Genomic DNA, 16,179 nt, shown 5'->3' with positions numbered 1-16,179 from the left:
AGTAAAGAGGTTTCATTTTCTTCTTTCTTTTTTCTTTTTCTTTTTCTTTTGGCTCCTTACCTCCTGCTTCCACGGGACTGACAATCCCGCTTCTCAAACTCCACGAAAGTCTTAATACAAGGTGAATCCCAGGACCACAAACAGTTTGGACTTCAAACAGTGAGAAAATTGGCACTGAATGATTCGGCACACAAAGCAGAAAACTTTCATTTCCTGCAGGCAGGATGGAATTGACTGTTATATTAAGACTTCTGAAGGAGCCCTGCCCTGGAGTAATTTCAGTGCTGTCAGACGATGTTGACATCTAGATTAACCTCTGTGCAGTGAATTTTACTGCAAAGCTCATTGAGATGCATGTGGTGTGTCTTTGCAAATCCCATCTGGAATCCTTGGTGGCCCACCCTCTGCAAGCCCTCTCTTCCTTCCCTACCCACTGCTCTCTCTGTCTGTGAACTTTTGGCTTCTGGGAGCAGAGGAGCTATGGCTGGGATCTGACCCTAGGAGCTCTGAGCCGGGCTTTCTGCTCAGTCAGAATGACAGTGGTTGTCTTCGTATTGGTTTTCCCCTGAGGGAACTGCAAATCAAGGCATGAAAGCCACTGTGCTGGTGACAAACAGTTTTGCAGCGTATCTCAATGCTGCACAAAGTGAAATGGTTTATAAAGAATTAGTGTGCCCTGAGTCATTGAGCCCTGCTCGGGGCTCTCCGATCCTCCAGGGCTACAAGGTCCAGATGCAACGAGGTCATGACTGCAGCTAGGTGGGACAGATGGATTCTGATGGGTTTGTCTTCTGCACTGTTCTTTCCTATGGTCCTTACAAGAGAGACAGCTGCCCTCCTTTTTCTCCTGGTTGGGACAGAAAATGCAGGTGTCCTTTAAGTACTAACTTGTCAACTCTCTCCTTAAGGGGCAGTGGGCTTCAGAATGGGCTAGACCTCTTCTAACTCACTGTACAATGCCATATTGCTACGTAGTAGCCAGATAAAAACTCTAAGCTGAAATCACAATTCCTCTGCAAAGTGGGGCTGTTAATTTCATCAAAGGATTTGAGAAAAGGTCTTCAACTTAGATTCAGCCACCTTCAACCTCTGCAGAGTTGCTCAACATGGTTACAGACATTTTTGGAAACTTACCTCAGGATTTTAGAATACTTTACCCTAACGTCTGCAGAACAATCTTTTTTGAGATTTTACTCATTTTGATTCTCTTTTAACTTGTTTTTCTTACTTGCCTCTTGGTCTTCAATATGAGTAATAGGAATCTCCTTGCATATTCTTAGGTATTTCTTTAGGAGCTTTGAAAATTTCCAGCCAAGGACATTGTTTTTATGGACTGGGAAAATAGATTTCTGGGCTGCGTAATGTAACATTCATACAGAAGCAGTCTTGATGACTTTATTTAAAAGCAATTATCAGTGTTGTGTTTTGTTCTAGATGCTTATGCTCACAGAGTGCAAACTACATTCATCCTCTTTATTATTTATAGTATGATACTAATACTTGTTCCCATGCAAATACATGCTCACATGCACGCCCGAAAGCCTCAACAATCCTACTGGTGTGCAAACCAACATGCCCCATTTGTGTTGTTTCCATTGATTTCTGTGTGCATGCATGTGCGGATAAGTGTGCATCGTGTGCGTGGTTTCTTAACCATATTTTTAGCTCACGTTTTCTTTTATTATCGACACACAGCCTTTGACTTTCTCCACCTTGGATCACTTAAGAAGTCAGGGCTATTTCAAAGAAGGCTAAATCTCAAGTTTCTCAAAACCTTCAACTTTAAAGGCAGGACTAGTTTTCTTGGAGAAACAAAAATCGAACTGAGCTGTGATTCAGATTTTATTTAATTAATTTTCTTGGGGAAAACAAGGCACTGAATTTGTGCCTGAATAATAAATATGAAGTACAAATACAAATGTGAAGTAGTTCAAGCAAATTATTGAACCTATCCTTGGGCTTCAACAAGTAGTCAGATATAAAGTGGAAACATTTGCATTGAATTGGAACATGAAGCGAAAGGGTCAGCATGGGGTGCATAAGAGAGCTGGGCGAGAAGCAGGCAGGCTGGACTGGGTCTTACATGGCTGGGGAGTGTGAGCCAGTGACCTTGATTACCTGGGCCACTGTGGGTGTGTCCTTTGCTTGAAGTGGGTGGCTGGTAGCTGGTTGCAAGCTTGTGCCCTTTCCTTGATTCCAGTGATGGGACAAGGCAATGTATCTCATATCCACTGCTCAGATCCGTTATCACTGAAGCACTATGTCATCTCAAAGTCTCACCCAGAGCAGGTTTGCAAACATCCCCACTCTGAAGAGTCAGGGCCATTTCCGTCGTATGTTCAGTTTATCTCTTGCGGCTCTCCTTTGGATGCTCTCCAAACTCTGAAGGCTTATCGTCCATCCCTTGCTCTGCACACCACCCTTAAAGACTGGGCTTCCTCTCTCTGAAAAGCCAGGGAAAGCCTTTGTGGCTTCTCTCCTTCTTTCCTAGCCTGTACGTCAACCAAGCTCATGATTTAGCATAGGTTTTTGGAGAAGAAAACAAGTGTGTTCTCCCAGCCATCCCTCAGTCTCTTTCCAGCTCTGTGGACCAAGTGATTAGCTCCTAATTAGCGCCTCATCAGTTGCTTTTGCACCAGAGACTCTGGGACAACAAGCCTATTACAATGCTTCAGTCTGTCTTTTTGAAGTCAAACCATCATTCTGGCTTGGATAGGAAAGGCGAGCCTTCCTAACAAACATGTTTTCCTTCAAATTTCTCTGTTGTCTTCTGCTGGCTAAATACACAGATGAATGGTAAAACATGGTTTTCATTTTTTCCAGGCCCCTGTGAGAGTGGGTATGCTATATCTCTATGGATGAGGAACTCCACATGTCAGCAAAGCGTTTATTTATTTAGCGGAGTGGCTATAATATTGACACAGATTTGCAGACGCATCCAAATCTTGAGGCGGAGAAAAGAGTTTTTTTCAATCAAATAGACTCTTTACTGTGGTGGCACCAGAAAAGTTTATACCCTAAGAACAGAACTGAGCCTGGTAACATTCTCCCCTTCTAAGAACAAAGAGGTAGAAGAAATCACCAAGGTGTTGGGAGACCTGGAGCTCTATTCCCTAAATCATTACGTATCAATAGATACTTCAACTCTGTCCCTGAAATGCCTATGAAAAGCACAAATATCCACATTTGCTATTAAAAACAAATTCATTATGCCTAACTCAACCCCTTATTTAAAAACAAAAAAATTTTTTTTTTGCAACTCTGGGGATAGTTCCATATTGTCTATTTTCTTGGTCCCTTCTAATATTTTCAATGAGATTTCTAAATTTTTTCACTTTTATCTCTTTAGAAAAGGTTTGGGGTCTATTTTAAATGCTGCCTATGATAAAACAGCAAGACAGACTGAAAGTGAGGTTGGGGGAAGATAGTGGGAGTAGGAGCTGGAGAACTTGTGAGACTATTTTCTGCTGAGTGGCCTTGAAAAAAAGCATTGTCTCCTCTGTGCCTCAGTTTGTTAGTCTACGAAAGAGAACTGCTATCAACCCGCTGCTTGCAATAGAGGGTTATCTGAGCACCAAATGACATCGTAGCTGTCAAAGTGCTCTGTGAGCCGTGCAGGGCCCAGCAGACAGATAGAGCCCACTTTCTGGGCTGTGAATGTTGCAGGCAGTCTTGCTGGGTGCTGAGCTAAGAGCTGCTTTTGAGATATGCCATGTTTTGAGGTGCACCTTCCTTAAATTCCTCCTGCTGTCTGGTTTCTAGAGGTTTTGTCATTAGTGTTTTTCTCTTTGAGTTACCGTTGAACATCTAGTGATGGAGAATGCCTTAAAAAATACAAGCAAGAGGGGGATGTTTTACCTTTTTGGTTCTGTCATTGGAAAGGGACTGTTGGAGTAGATTGTTTTTCAGGCTTGGAAACTTGAACATTTTGTAGCAAAATGGTATCTTTTGCTGCATTTTACTCCTTACCACCCATCCTTGCTTTCTTGAGTTTCCGTCAATTTCAACATAAGGCTTTGTAAACTAAGACTGTATAAAGCTTTCCCTATAAATTGGGTGGTATATCAAATTTTGCAGGGAACACCAGAAGTAATAATGATTTAAAAGCACTATCACATTCATTCCAGGGCCAGCATTTGTACATGGGGAAATAACCTTAAGACAAGTGAAGACCAAATGCTAGACTATACTTCTAAAAGAGCCAAACACCAACAAATAGGTATGAATGGGATTCCCATTGAGAAATGTGTCTGAATGCAAATAAAACCCATAACAATAAATCCTGAGACCAAATTGCGAAGGTTATAGAAGTAATGTCATTTATAGCCCCTAAAAATCCTCAGCTGTTTGCGATGCCAGCCACTATTATAAGTACTTTGCAATGGTGACTATGTGGTAAGTTGATTTTTTTCTGAAACTATTTTCCTTAGATCTCCAAGCAACAATCAGGTGCAATGTATTTGACAAAATGCTGTGCATGCTTTTTTCTTTTTTTTGTAAAGGGATTTTGATCACTCCAGAAAGAAAACAGAATAGAGCTGAGTACCTAAAATCCTAAGAAATTCATAAATGTTTTGCCCAAGTTCAGACTATCTCAGCTTCTTTTTCTCTTTTTACCTTAGGGTCAATTTTTATTTTTCTGGTTTCGAAAAGCAACACCTCTGTTCTAGACCACTGTCTGCATGATTTCTTCCCCTGTAGTTGTCCAGCAGACAGAAAGCATCCTAGCTTCCTTTGAAATGAGCATCCAAATTGGGTTATGGCTAGGATTTTAAATTACAATGTGAAACTGAAGAAGGCAAGCTGGTTCAGGGCGATGTTTCATAATATTCTGGTAATCTTGAGGAGATGACCTTCACGGCACTGTTAAGTCTTACCTTGAACAAGTCATTTTACTATATAACTTCCTAGGGACAAGATCGATTATTTAAAGACTTCAGAGGTATCATTTGAGAAATAACTCACTGCGTTAAGAAAGTTCGATCTAAAATGTTAACAGGAACAACAAAAACTATTTCTATCCTTGTTTTCTCTCCCTTATTTGAGAGTTTAGCTTTTCTTAGGGGCCATGGGGATATTTCCTTTTCAGGCTAGCAAAGATTGATTATAGTTCATGTCCAAAAGCAAAAGATCCTCTAAGCCCATTGGAGTTGGAGGCAACTAAAAATGAGCCATGTTATTCTTCTGTTACCCTACAGCATCAAGGACCCTTCTTGATTATGTGTGTGGGCCATGGTGGGTTGGCTCAAGGGAACTGTCAAATTAAAATGAAAAGAAAGCAAGTTGGGACAAGAAAATTCTCACTTTGAATGTGAGAAAAAAATAGCACTACTGTACTCTCTGGCAAAGATTTGTGTACTGTTAAGGGAAGGTGCATGTTCTTCTTCAAGTAGGTTTTACTTTTTCAGATTTTCAGGTGTGTGTGTGTGAGCTGGTGGGGGGAGGCAGGTAGAAAGTAGTTGTTTATGGGTTTAGACTTTCTCTTGAGTATGATATTAAATAGAAGCTCTATTCAGTTGCTCAGAGTGTGACAATAAAATTAGGAATGGAAAGGAATGCAGAAACCCATGTTTTAGTACAAGGTAAAATTTTGCCTGAATATTTCCTTCAGAAACATTTAATCATAGCAAACCAAATCAATCCTATACTTGCAGTTGATGTCAAGAAAAATAAATTAGTAGGCAGTGCTGTGGACGTGATGCTGCACTCACTTAGTAGGTTTTTTTCTAAGGGTTCCAGGCCTGTGATTCACATGAGGAAGTTTGGGGTGAGCTACCCCATCAGTATTTTGGGAGTGCATTAGCTCCGTCCCACAGGAAAACTAGGGTTGCTGCAGGGCTATTTTTGTTTGAAATGGCACACAAAAAAATGAAACTTTTGGAACATGTTTTGAGGCCTGTCACCTAAAGTCAGCCTCTGCTGGAAGAGTTTTCAGTGTGATAGGCAAGGTTTCTTGCTTCTCCCACCCCAGAGTGTAAATTTGGCCATGATTCCTGGGTATCTGTTTTCAGCACCAGGGACAGCAAACACCCCCCTCAAATGAACCAAGGCCTGCTATCCCGATTGACCTTCCAGACTAGGAAGGGCAGATTTTTCCTTTACTTTCTCTCCACTGGGGCCTCAACTTGAAGACCTTGCTCTTAAGTTAAAGTGCTTACATCTTTTATTTATTCCCAAGCCTGGCTCAGCTGTCTCTGTCATGTGCTTGACCTGCTAACAAATAGTGGGGCTTGGGCTAACACTCCCAGGTCCTGGCTCAGAGAAGTAAAGAGAAAGACACTTAGACCTCAGTGGAGGGCATGCTTTAGAATAGGCACCTCCTGCAAGAAGTCTTTGTATGGTAACATTGACTTGTGAACCTCCAAATGGGGGACGGCTTGCTCACAGTCACTTTCTTTTTAGAATTTCTGCACATATGTGGCAATGTACAAGTCTATGTTTGAGTTGGTGTGCATCTGGAGGCAATATTTCACAGTGGTGGAGCAGAAGCTATGAACTTTCAAGACAGAAAAGGGCTCAGTGATGCTGTTTTTAGGCATTTTGGAGACTCAGCGAGAGATACTGCTTTGAATCTCAGCATCCACCCTTCAACTTTGAGTGCTGTTCAGCAGCTGTTTTTGCCTTAAACAATCACAGTAAGAATGAAAATGGTTCCTTGGGGCCTTCTTCAGATCAGGCTGAAGGGGTGTGCTGAGAAAAAGAGAGTAGCAGAAGCACATGTTGTCACTTTGCTTTGTGATTGGCTGGTTTTCGTATAGCACAGTAACACACAGATGTCATCTTAGAAGCAGCGTCATCTTTTAACTAATTGGCAGTATCCTCCCTGCTTACGTGAGGATCAGTCCTCACGTAAGACAAGACATCTTAAATACTGTCTTCCATTTCACAGATGTTAGATAAAGGCCACTTCGACTGTCTCTGGACCATCCAAGGCTGTGAACTACCTCCAGGCCCTCTCCCTCGCTTTCTACCCCACTTCAGTGTTGCTCATCATGGCTTTCATAACACTTAGTGGTCTCAGACCATAAGGGATTCCTTTTAGGCATAAATGAGGTGGTAGAAGCAGGCCAGGGGCAGATCTCAGAGGAACAAGTTCAATGGAACTGTGAATTTAAACTTGAGACTAGGTCTGAGATGAAGTTGTCTTTTCCTTTCCCTCCACGCCTTGTCTTCTTGAGTGAATCTCATTTCAGTGCTCACACTTGCCTGGCAAAGAAGGCCACGCCATGAGTTGTTCTAGGTTATTTGAAGACAGGGCGTGAGCAGAGTCAAAAGTCCTCCATTAGAGTCCTTTAGAATAGGGGAGCTTTGTCTTATATTCAAAGCAAGGAATGGAAAGATCCTAGTTTAGAAAGCATGTGTACAGAAAGGACTGACAGCTATAGGAGAGCTTAATAAGACTAATTTTTTTCCCTTAGAATAGAGAGGCAGGAGTTGCAAACTGACTGTCAATGGAACAAATGATCTGCTGGCTGGGAAGAAGGTGGTCTGAGGCTGGAGCTGCAGAGCAGGCATCTTTGGAAGTAGAAGTGATGCCAATAGAAGCCTCAGGAGGGAATCGGTCAGAGAATAAAATCCTATAAATGTTCTCAGTACTTTTTCTGGAAAATTCCTAACATTTTCAAGGGTACTTCTAGCCCTCTGCCTCTTTAGAGGTGAGCCCAGTGCAACTTCTGGGTTCTTAAGGCAAATGCCCTACAAACACCAAAGTCTTGTATCTTCCACTCTCAGCCAACACTGGCTGTCCTAAGTGGGATTTTTTTTTCCCTTCCCAAGTGAAAGGGACTTGTTTTCAGGAGAAGTGTCCTTTAAACATCCAGCTTAAACTGGAGGTAATTTTTTGCATGAATGGCTTTTTACAGCTATGTCTAAAGAAGAACACAACTTGTATTAAACTAAGTGCTACTTTACATATCTTATTTCAAGGGAAATGAAAGATTTATTGCCGTGTAAATGATATACACTAATTTGTTTCCTACTGGACATTACATGTCTCTTTATCTTTAGGCTGATGTTGTGCAGCAAAGTTTCAACATCTGGAAAATCAGCTAGTACCTGCTTCAGTGCACTGTTAGGATATTACGTTCCCCGAGAGGAATTTTGCCAACGAAGTTTAGGTGCTGTTGTAACTGATTTCCACCCCCCATCCCTAAGCTTCTGTACTAAGTATATGTAAAGTGATTATATCTTGTCTGATACCATGTGTTTGTGTGTGTTTCCCAACATTTGTATAAATATATTGGCAATCCGAAGGGCTAGTTAGATTACGGCAACTGCTGAACAACTGTGGGTGTGGCATATGGGACCCACGTGGTAAGTGTGCGCATCTGTTCTGAGGCCAAGCTAATCTTACAAAGTTTGGGGACAAAAAAAACAAAAACAAAAACAAAACAAAAAAACACAACAACAGTGTGGCTTGGCTTGGGGAAAGTTTAACAGTGGATGCAGTATTGCCAAGCCATTGTTCATCGGTGGAGACCTTGACAACAGCACAGTTGAGGTGTGTTCAACTGGATCTTATGTCCTTTATTTTAATCTCAATTGGTTGTCCCCCAGTTCTGTTTTATGACTTTGAAATATTTCTCCATGATGTTTGTTTGCTTTTTTCCCAGGCCACTGGGAAGTGCTGCTGGTGCCTGCTTTCCATCACTGGGATCCCAAAGTTGTTAACGTAATACGGGTGACCGAGGTTTTAGTAGAACTGGGTTTCACTAATAGTACCTTTTCCTTGAGGTATTGTTTCTTCCATTCTTTTCCTTTATGACAATGAATGCACTGGCTGTGCTAATTTTATTTGCATCCTGGCAAGTCTTGGAGAATCAATCTAGTTAAAATGATGACTGCATTCGCCTTTGGAGAAGAGGTTCATGGTCTAAGTAAAACTCTATGTGAAGGTGTGCTTTATGCAAAAAAAAAAAAAAAAAAAAGAAAAAGAAGAAAAAAAATCTAACTTGGTAAGATGGCCCCAGGGCAGGGGAAGGTGTTCTCAGTTGATATTAAGGGAAGTGTTGACAAGGCAAGTGCCCACCCTTTCTCTACTGCTCATCCCACCCTTCCCTCCTCCCCAACCTCAAAAGAAAACAGAAAATTATTTTTTTAAACTGTATTAATAATTTATGTTTCATACAAAAGGATGATTTAATGGTTTCACCAAAGGTCATTTCTCCCATTGTGCATGTCCTTCACGCTCAGCCCGTAGCCATTGCCCCATTCTTCACCCTCATGTGTCCATCCTAAGACAAACATGTGTCTTCCTCGGAGTCTATGGGTGTTGAAGTTAAACGTGGGGGCAGAGATTTAATACCATGATACTAATGAAAATCAATCATTCTTTACTTTCAAATGGTTAATTACTACAGGAAGGCAAACTCTTTTCTTGGTTTTTGTTTAAAAACATTTTATACATATATATGTATATATGTGTGTGTATGTATGGACATATGTATGTATATGCACATGTACATGTATATATGTATATATCCATCTTCAATATAAATATATCATATGTGAGAGTTGTAAATACTCCTTGGTCATATGTCCGTCTTTCTCATAGTATCATATCTTCAATGTTATGTTAACAACTCCATTTATTGATTGATGAAATTGTGTGTAGACCTGTATCCTCCTGACATAGTTTATGTAGGGTCTCTTCTCAAATAAAGTATAAAACAACAATGCCCTTGTTTTATTTGGATTCATTATGTAGTAGGGAAGTGTGTTGAATTTAAAGGTAGTCTGGAAGTTTGGGAAAGTCTGAATGTGTGCAAAGATTGTGAGATCCAGTATCATCTTAAGAGCTTCAACCCTGCTTTGCTGAGGGCAAAAATAGTTTGTATGATTTTTAAGGTAGTCCATAAGTTGGCTATTGGATTTAAATGAGTGTTTTAAGAACATACATGACATGCATTTATGATTTAAGGCCAGGGCCCAAGGGAAAGATCGAATGCCCCCAGCTGTGTCATGGTGATGTCCATACATGTTGTTATTCAGCTTCCCAGGTACAATCATTTGAATAAGTTCTCAAGGTGGAATAAAATACGTTCTCTTGGGTATCTGTTTATCCCAAAGATTTTATGGTTCTTTAGCATAACTATTGCAAAACTACTTCCCTCTCTCTTCTCTCTTTTCATTCCAATTTCCTTCCTTTCTTGACATCTTCTTTTCTTTTTTACTGCATAATATGTTTCCTATAATGAATTCTGTTTTCTTTAAGCATTGAAATAATACTTATTTTCATTAATTTCTTTCAAAAACATTGATGGGTCGTGGGAGGAATAGTGTGGCTATGAGATGGGGAGGCGCAGGTTGCAGTTCCACTCGTGAGAGTTCAGCAGAGCTGTAGAAAGGTTTAAGGCAGGGTTTCTCCGTCTTGACACTATTGAAATTTTGTCTAGATACCTATTTGTTGTGGGGGCTTTTCTGTGCATTGTATGATACTTATCAGCATTTTTTATTAAACACGTTAGTGTCCGTCTTCTGTTCGTCTCCCTCCAGTGTGTAAAGGCCAAAAATGTCTCCAAACAGTGCTAAATGCTCCTGGGGGAAGGGGGCAAAATTGCCCCATTTGAGAAACACTGGTTTAAGCTTTTAAATCTTGCATATAGTATCACACAATATTAAAAGAGGAATCGAATTCAGGAAATGTAGGAGCCCGAAGTCAAGCTCCAGTTCTTCCTAGACCAACTGCTGGGCTGCACTATGGGGTGAGCCCACTGATTTTCTTTCGGTGCATCTCGCTTCAAGGCCCATTTCTGAGGACCCAGTGACAACACCACGTTTGGGTAAGTTCTCAAGGTGGAATAAAATATGTTCTCTTGGATATCTGTTTACCCCAAAGATTTTATTTCATCAGAAATATCTTCATCCCCGGAATATCTGTTCACATCACTTTTAAAAATAATTACTATGTGGTTTAACCTTTGGATCTGAGTGAAAAGAAACCCAGACACCCTTTTCAATGGTACGTTCCTGCGGAAGGTGCTGGCATACCTAAGGGATGGAGACTTTTGTTTTTCAATTGCCTCAACATATTTTTTACCTGGCCTTTGTCACATGGTCACATAAATGGCAAGGTCCCAAGTAGACACCCTATAGGCTTGGGACATGCATCTCCAGAATAAGCTCCTCTTGCTGTGGAAGTAGGACCCGTGTTATGTTTGTCCTGGCGAAGGCTGATGTTCTCAGTACAGCGGCATAAGCACAGCATGTGTTTAATGGACACTTGCTAAGTGGCACTGGATTTCTCATTCTCCAAGGCCCAGATTATTTGTACAGCCTTCAAAATGCCATCATTACGCCACCTCTTCAACTCGCTCATAGAAACACTTAGGATCCAAAATTCTGAGCAACCTGACAGCATGGGAAATATGAGGGAAATCTCCCTTCTCCCCAGCATGTGACTGCCTTTGCATCGGTGGCTTCCTATGGCAGCATCTGTAGCAGGATCGGGCCACCTGAAAGAAAAAGTAAATGCTTCTCAATGTGGAATTTTGACTGCCCTCTGAAGTCTAGGCCCACAGGCTTGACCTTTTCATAGTCTACTCCAGTGAAGGCACGTGACCCAAGTGCAGTAAGGGACCTCTGATCCCACCCCACATATCTGACACCCTCAACCTTATCCTTCTCCAGGGAGCCCTTCCCACTCCACACAAAGGCCAAGGAGGCCGGGTGGGTTTGCACCTTCACTTTAGAATGTCCTCGTGGCCTCACGATTCATTATTTGGCACTTACTATGGAATGACAATGCAAGGACTAGATAAAGTCATGGACTTCTAAGTCTGGAAGGTCCCTAATTGATCATTTTATTCAACTCCTTGCCTATAACCAGGATTCTCAGGTAAACAAGAATTAGAACAACCTCCCAAACGAAAGTGCCTTCCAATTCAGGGGGGCCTGACTCAAAAAATCATCTTATAAAGACCACAGGATCCTAAAATATCAGCACCCCAGTGGTGACACAAAAAAGCAATGGTCTAACAGACATACTTCAGAAGTAGCAACTGGCCATTGCTGAGATTGAGCCTGGAGGCTGCCTGTGACACCACTGGGAGCCGGAGTGCCAGGAAGGAACTCATCAGACACAGAACAGAGATGCAAATTACTCTGAGAGTTGATGAGGGGAACATCATCCAAGATGAGGGGAACTCTTGGCATGGATCTTAAATAGATATGGGAGTGAGCTCCCAGAAATACTACTTGATCCTCTCAGGACACATTGCCCCAGTATTTTAAGGCATGGTTGGGCCCCTTGCCTTGGGCCATGCCCTGTTCTTTGCTCATGTTGGGATGCTCAAGGTCACTTAGCTACTAACCAGGGAGATGTTCTATTTCAGCCTCTCTTCCTGCATCACAAATGTTCTGAATTATTCAAATTGCCAGTGCAGGGCTCAGCAGAGGGTCTAATTACTGCCCTGCTTGCCATTTGCTGATGAGTTTCAAGAGCTAGGGAATGACTTTAAAACAGTTAAGTAGGGATAGGCAGCTTCTTTGGAAAGTTCTGTAGGAATCTTTATCTTACTAGGGAAACCTGGATGGCACAGCCTGGGAGAGTTCACTGGAGAAGGTCATCTTCTGACCACACGTCCTTGCTGATACCCATGTCGCAAGAGAAAGCACAGTCCTTGGATTAAATCCATCAGTCTCTATGAGTGTCCTGGACATAGTCCTTTCCTGGTCAGAATTTTGAGAACACTTGCACACCCCTTTTGCCACTCGAGCTAGGTAGTCTTAGCTGACAAATGCTAAGATATAGTGGAAAGGGCCATGGAGAAAGGGAGGTGTCGGAACATGGAAATAAGCATCCGCATTTCAGTCAAACGTCACTATTTGCCAAGCTCCCTGCTAAGTGCTTCACATGAGTTAATTCTCTTAATAGGGTCAGGCAGTCATAGTATTACCTTTGTATAAATGCACCAGTCATGCCTCGGGGGTTTAGAGAATTTGTCCAAGGCTACCCAGTTTCTTGAGGCAGAGCCAGGGTTTGAACCCAGCTGTTAGGTTTAACACACTTGCTCTTAACCATCACTCTGTATCCTCCTATGGATAGAAGCCCCTGTCCAGAACCACAATGGAGGGTTTTTTTTTTAAGCTGAGGAAAATAGGGAAAATGCTATTTGGAAGGTATATCTTTTAGGAGAATCATTTATTCATTCACTCCCTCATGCATTCATTTGTCTAATCAGTTTAGGAGTCCTCATGAGAGGTAGCACAATGTGCTGGGGCCTAGAGATGTCAAAGGGTTTAAGATCCCTTCTCTCCATACTTCTCCCTCCCTGCCTCCCACGCTGGACCCACAGTGAACAGAAGGTGGTGTATGCTAAGAGCAAGGGTGAGCCACACGGAGGGAGGGCAAAGGAGGATGGGATTTCTGCCCACGGCTTGGATGATGGCCAAGAGAAGAGTGTTTGATAAAGAGATGCCCCTGGCTTCTCCCAGAACAGAGCTGAGTTCTCACACCCTGTGTGCTTGGGCTGTGCATGGTAAGTGCTGTGGTTCTGAGATACACCTAATTGGAATTTGGTGGGAACCTTCGCCTTCTCCTGAATTTCACCCCATATGGGAAGCCAGAACCCTTCTCCCAAGCTGTTATGCAACATTGACCTGGAGAGCAGGGAAAGGCCTCAGTTGTACCCTGACACCCTTATGTCACTGCTCCAGGGATACACTGGCCCTGCTCCTTCCCCATCTCTGTGAGTTGCGACAAGCCGCTGCATCCTGCTGCATAATGGAAAGCCCCATGGGCAGGGTTACATGCAATGCGCTGACCAGGAAGGTGATTTATGGAGTTAGTTCATTTACTGCTTCCGATGCTGGCCCCAGCTGCCAGGAGTTTGAGTGACAATTTCTGTTTATTTATTTATCACTATATAATATCTGACTTCACATTATAAATTCTTCTGATTGGAATTTCATGGTGTCTGCTCCAGTATTTATTGATGACAAGCTCATTAGGGACTCTGTCCTTTTGTGGGATGAGCTGAACTCTGAGCTCCTGGTTGTGCTCTGGAGATGAGGCTAGGGCCCTGTCACTCCCAGAGTGAGAGGACGTTACTGTTACCTTTTCTGCCTCCTGGAAGATAGCTGCTGATAGGTTAGAGATATGATCACCTATGATGGATATCTCTGGTGATTCAGAGCCAGTGGAAATAAACGACAAAGAGTAACTCAGAGTCAAAGTGATGTGTAACCACTTGAAAGAGGTCTGGAGGGGCAGGGTATGGCGTGCCAGTTCCTGCCAGCATGATGGCTACTGTTTTCTTTTCCTTTTTCCTCCTTTTCTCATCCCTAGGTGGAACCAAATGACAACTAGTCTTGGATGGGGCTTAGGTTCATGGAGAGAGAAGAGAGTTGGACTCAACAATCTTTAGCTGCTGTTCTCACCATGTGTAAGTTTCCATCATCCAAGCATAATGGGAGGAGTAGGCACGAGACAGTCATTCTGAAATGTCCAAGGGCATTCGCATCCTAAATCAGGAGAGGTCAAGCGTTGGCCAGAAGACCTCAGAAAAGTTATGACGGTGTTTTTCTCATCCTATCAATAATAGGGTCTTCCATCCAGAAATGACTGATCAGAAAATTTTTCTGAGAAAAGTGGTGATTTTTTTAAAAACATGGGCTTCATGTTGCTTGTAGGAATTTTACATTTTCTCCAGAGAAATGAGGCCACTTTCCGTCATGTTTGTGTTTTTTCCAGTGCTATCAAACACTATTCAGGCCCCCTCAGTTTCACTCTCTGTCAGCCTTGTCAGCCCGACTCCTGTAGTCAGTGCAGCAGAGATGACATGGGCCCCAATGCCGAGTTTTCCCTGCTCTGGCCCCTCAACAAGTCCCTGAGAAGGAAACTGACATCCGTTAAGCAGCTCGCATGCCCCTCCACAAACTCTCACTGAGCCATCCTTACCGCCCCTCATGGGTTACATGTTTTTGTCTTTACTTTTCCAGGTGAGGAAAATGAGATTTGGAGAGGCTAAGTCTCAGAAAGATTAATTCCTTCGCAAAGGACACAAAACAAGTATGAGGCAGGGACAACATTCAATCCTATGTCTGTCTGACTGCAAAGCAAAATTTGTATCTACTTGGTCCTCCTTGTGAGGATTTTTCAAGGAAAATATCTGATTTCTTCAGCATCACTTTGTTCCCCAAACAATTAGGAAGGAAAAATAATTCACGTTCCCTCACCATCTTCTTCATCTGCTGGGGTCCTGGGGCAAGCTATTTAACTTCTCTGGGTCTCAGTTTTCACATATGTACAATACACATGGTCATGTATATGGTCTGTTGTCATATATAGGGTCTTGTATGTAATAGGCTGTGAATAAATGGTAGAAATCGTTTATCACCATCATCATTATCATTGTCAACATCGTCATAATCATCATTTTTCTCTTCTTCTTGAGAGTGGTCTCCACGGCCTTCCTTCTTTACTAAGAATTAAATGCTGCCTTGACCAGGCTTGGATACTCTCTGGGAGGCTTTGAATGAAGGTGGACTCGTGGGCCTATGACAGCACTGACATTGCAGTATTGATTTGTGATTTGTGCCTCCCAAGGCTAAGCCCTTTTAAGATTCATTAAATCAAACAATGAATGAAAACCCCAGCTTTCACACTTTTCCAAGCATTGACCAAAATCATTCCACCTCTTGCTGGCTTCCCTTAGGCTGGTCATGGATACTTGTCTCTGACTGTCACACAAGGAAAAGGTCACTGACAGTTACTAACAGATCCAGGAATAATAACAGCTCCCAGAGTTTCAAAACTGGAATATATTTTACAAGAGTAGAAATTTGTCTTGCTGTGAAAATCTGAGCACTAGAAAGAGACATAGAAGAGTAGAAGCTGCTGTTTTAGGTTCATCTGCTGGCTGTTTAGGTGAACTTTATTAATCCCATTTTCCAAATGAGAAAACTGAATCTCAGAGAGGTTAGTTGACTTGTCTAATGACACCCAGTTCATAAATAGCAGGGGTGAAATAGGAACCTAGGTTCATCTAACTTTGAAGCCCACGCTATTTCCACAATGTTCTACTGCTTTTATAAATGCACTAGGACTTACGGACACATATATATTACACGTGATTGTGTATACATTACAGTTTGCCCAGAGATTTCCCTGGGCAGGAAGGTCTGGGATGGTTAGATGAACTTGCAGAGCAAGGGACTCCAAGGCCAGGGCCACCATTC

Source organism: Propithecus coquereli, unplaced genomic scaffold (assembly GCF_000956105.1).
Source record: "Propithecus coquereli isolate 6110/MARCELLA unplaced genomic scaffold, Pcoq_1.0 Scaffold20, whole genome shotgun sequence".
Lineage (NCBI taxonomy): Eukaryota > Metazoa > Chordata > Mammalia > Primates > Indriidae > Propithecus > Propithecus coquereli.
The sequence above is the reverse complement of the archived record's forward strand: the minus strand, read 5'-3'. Positions refer to the sequence as shown.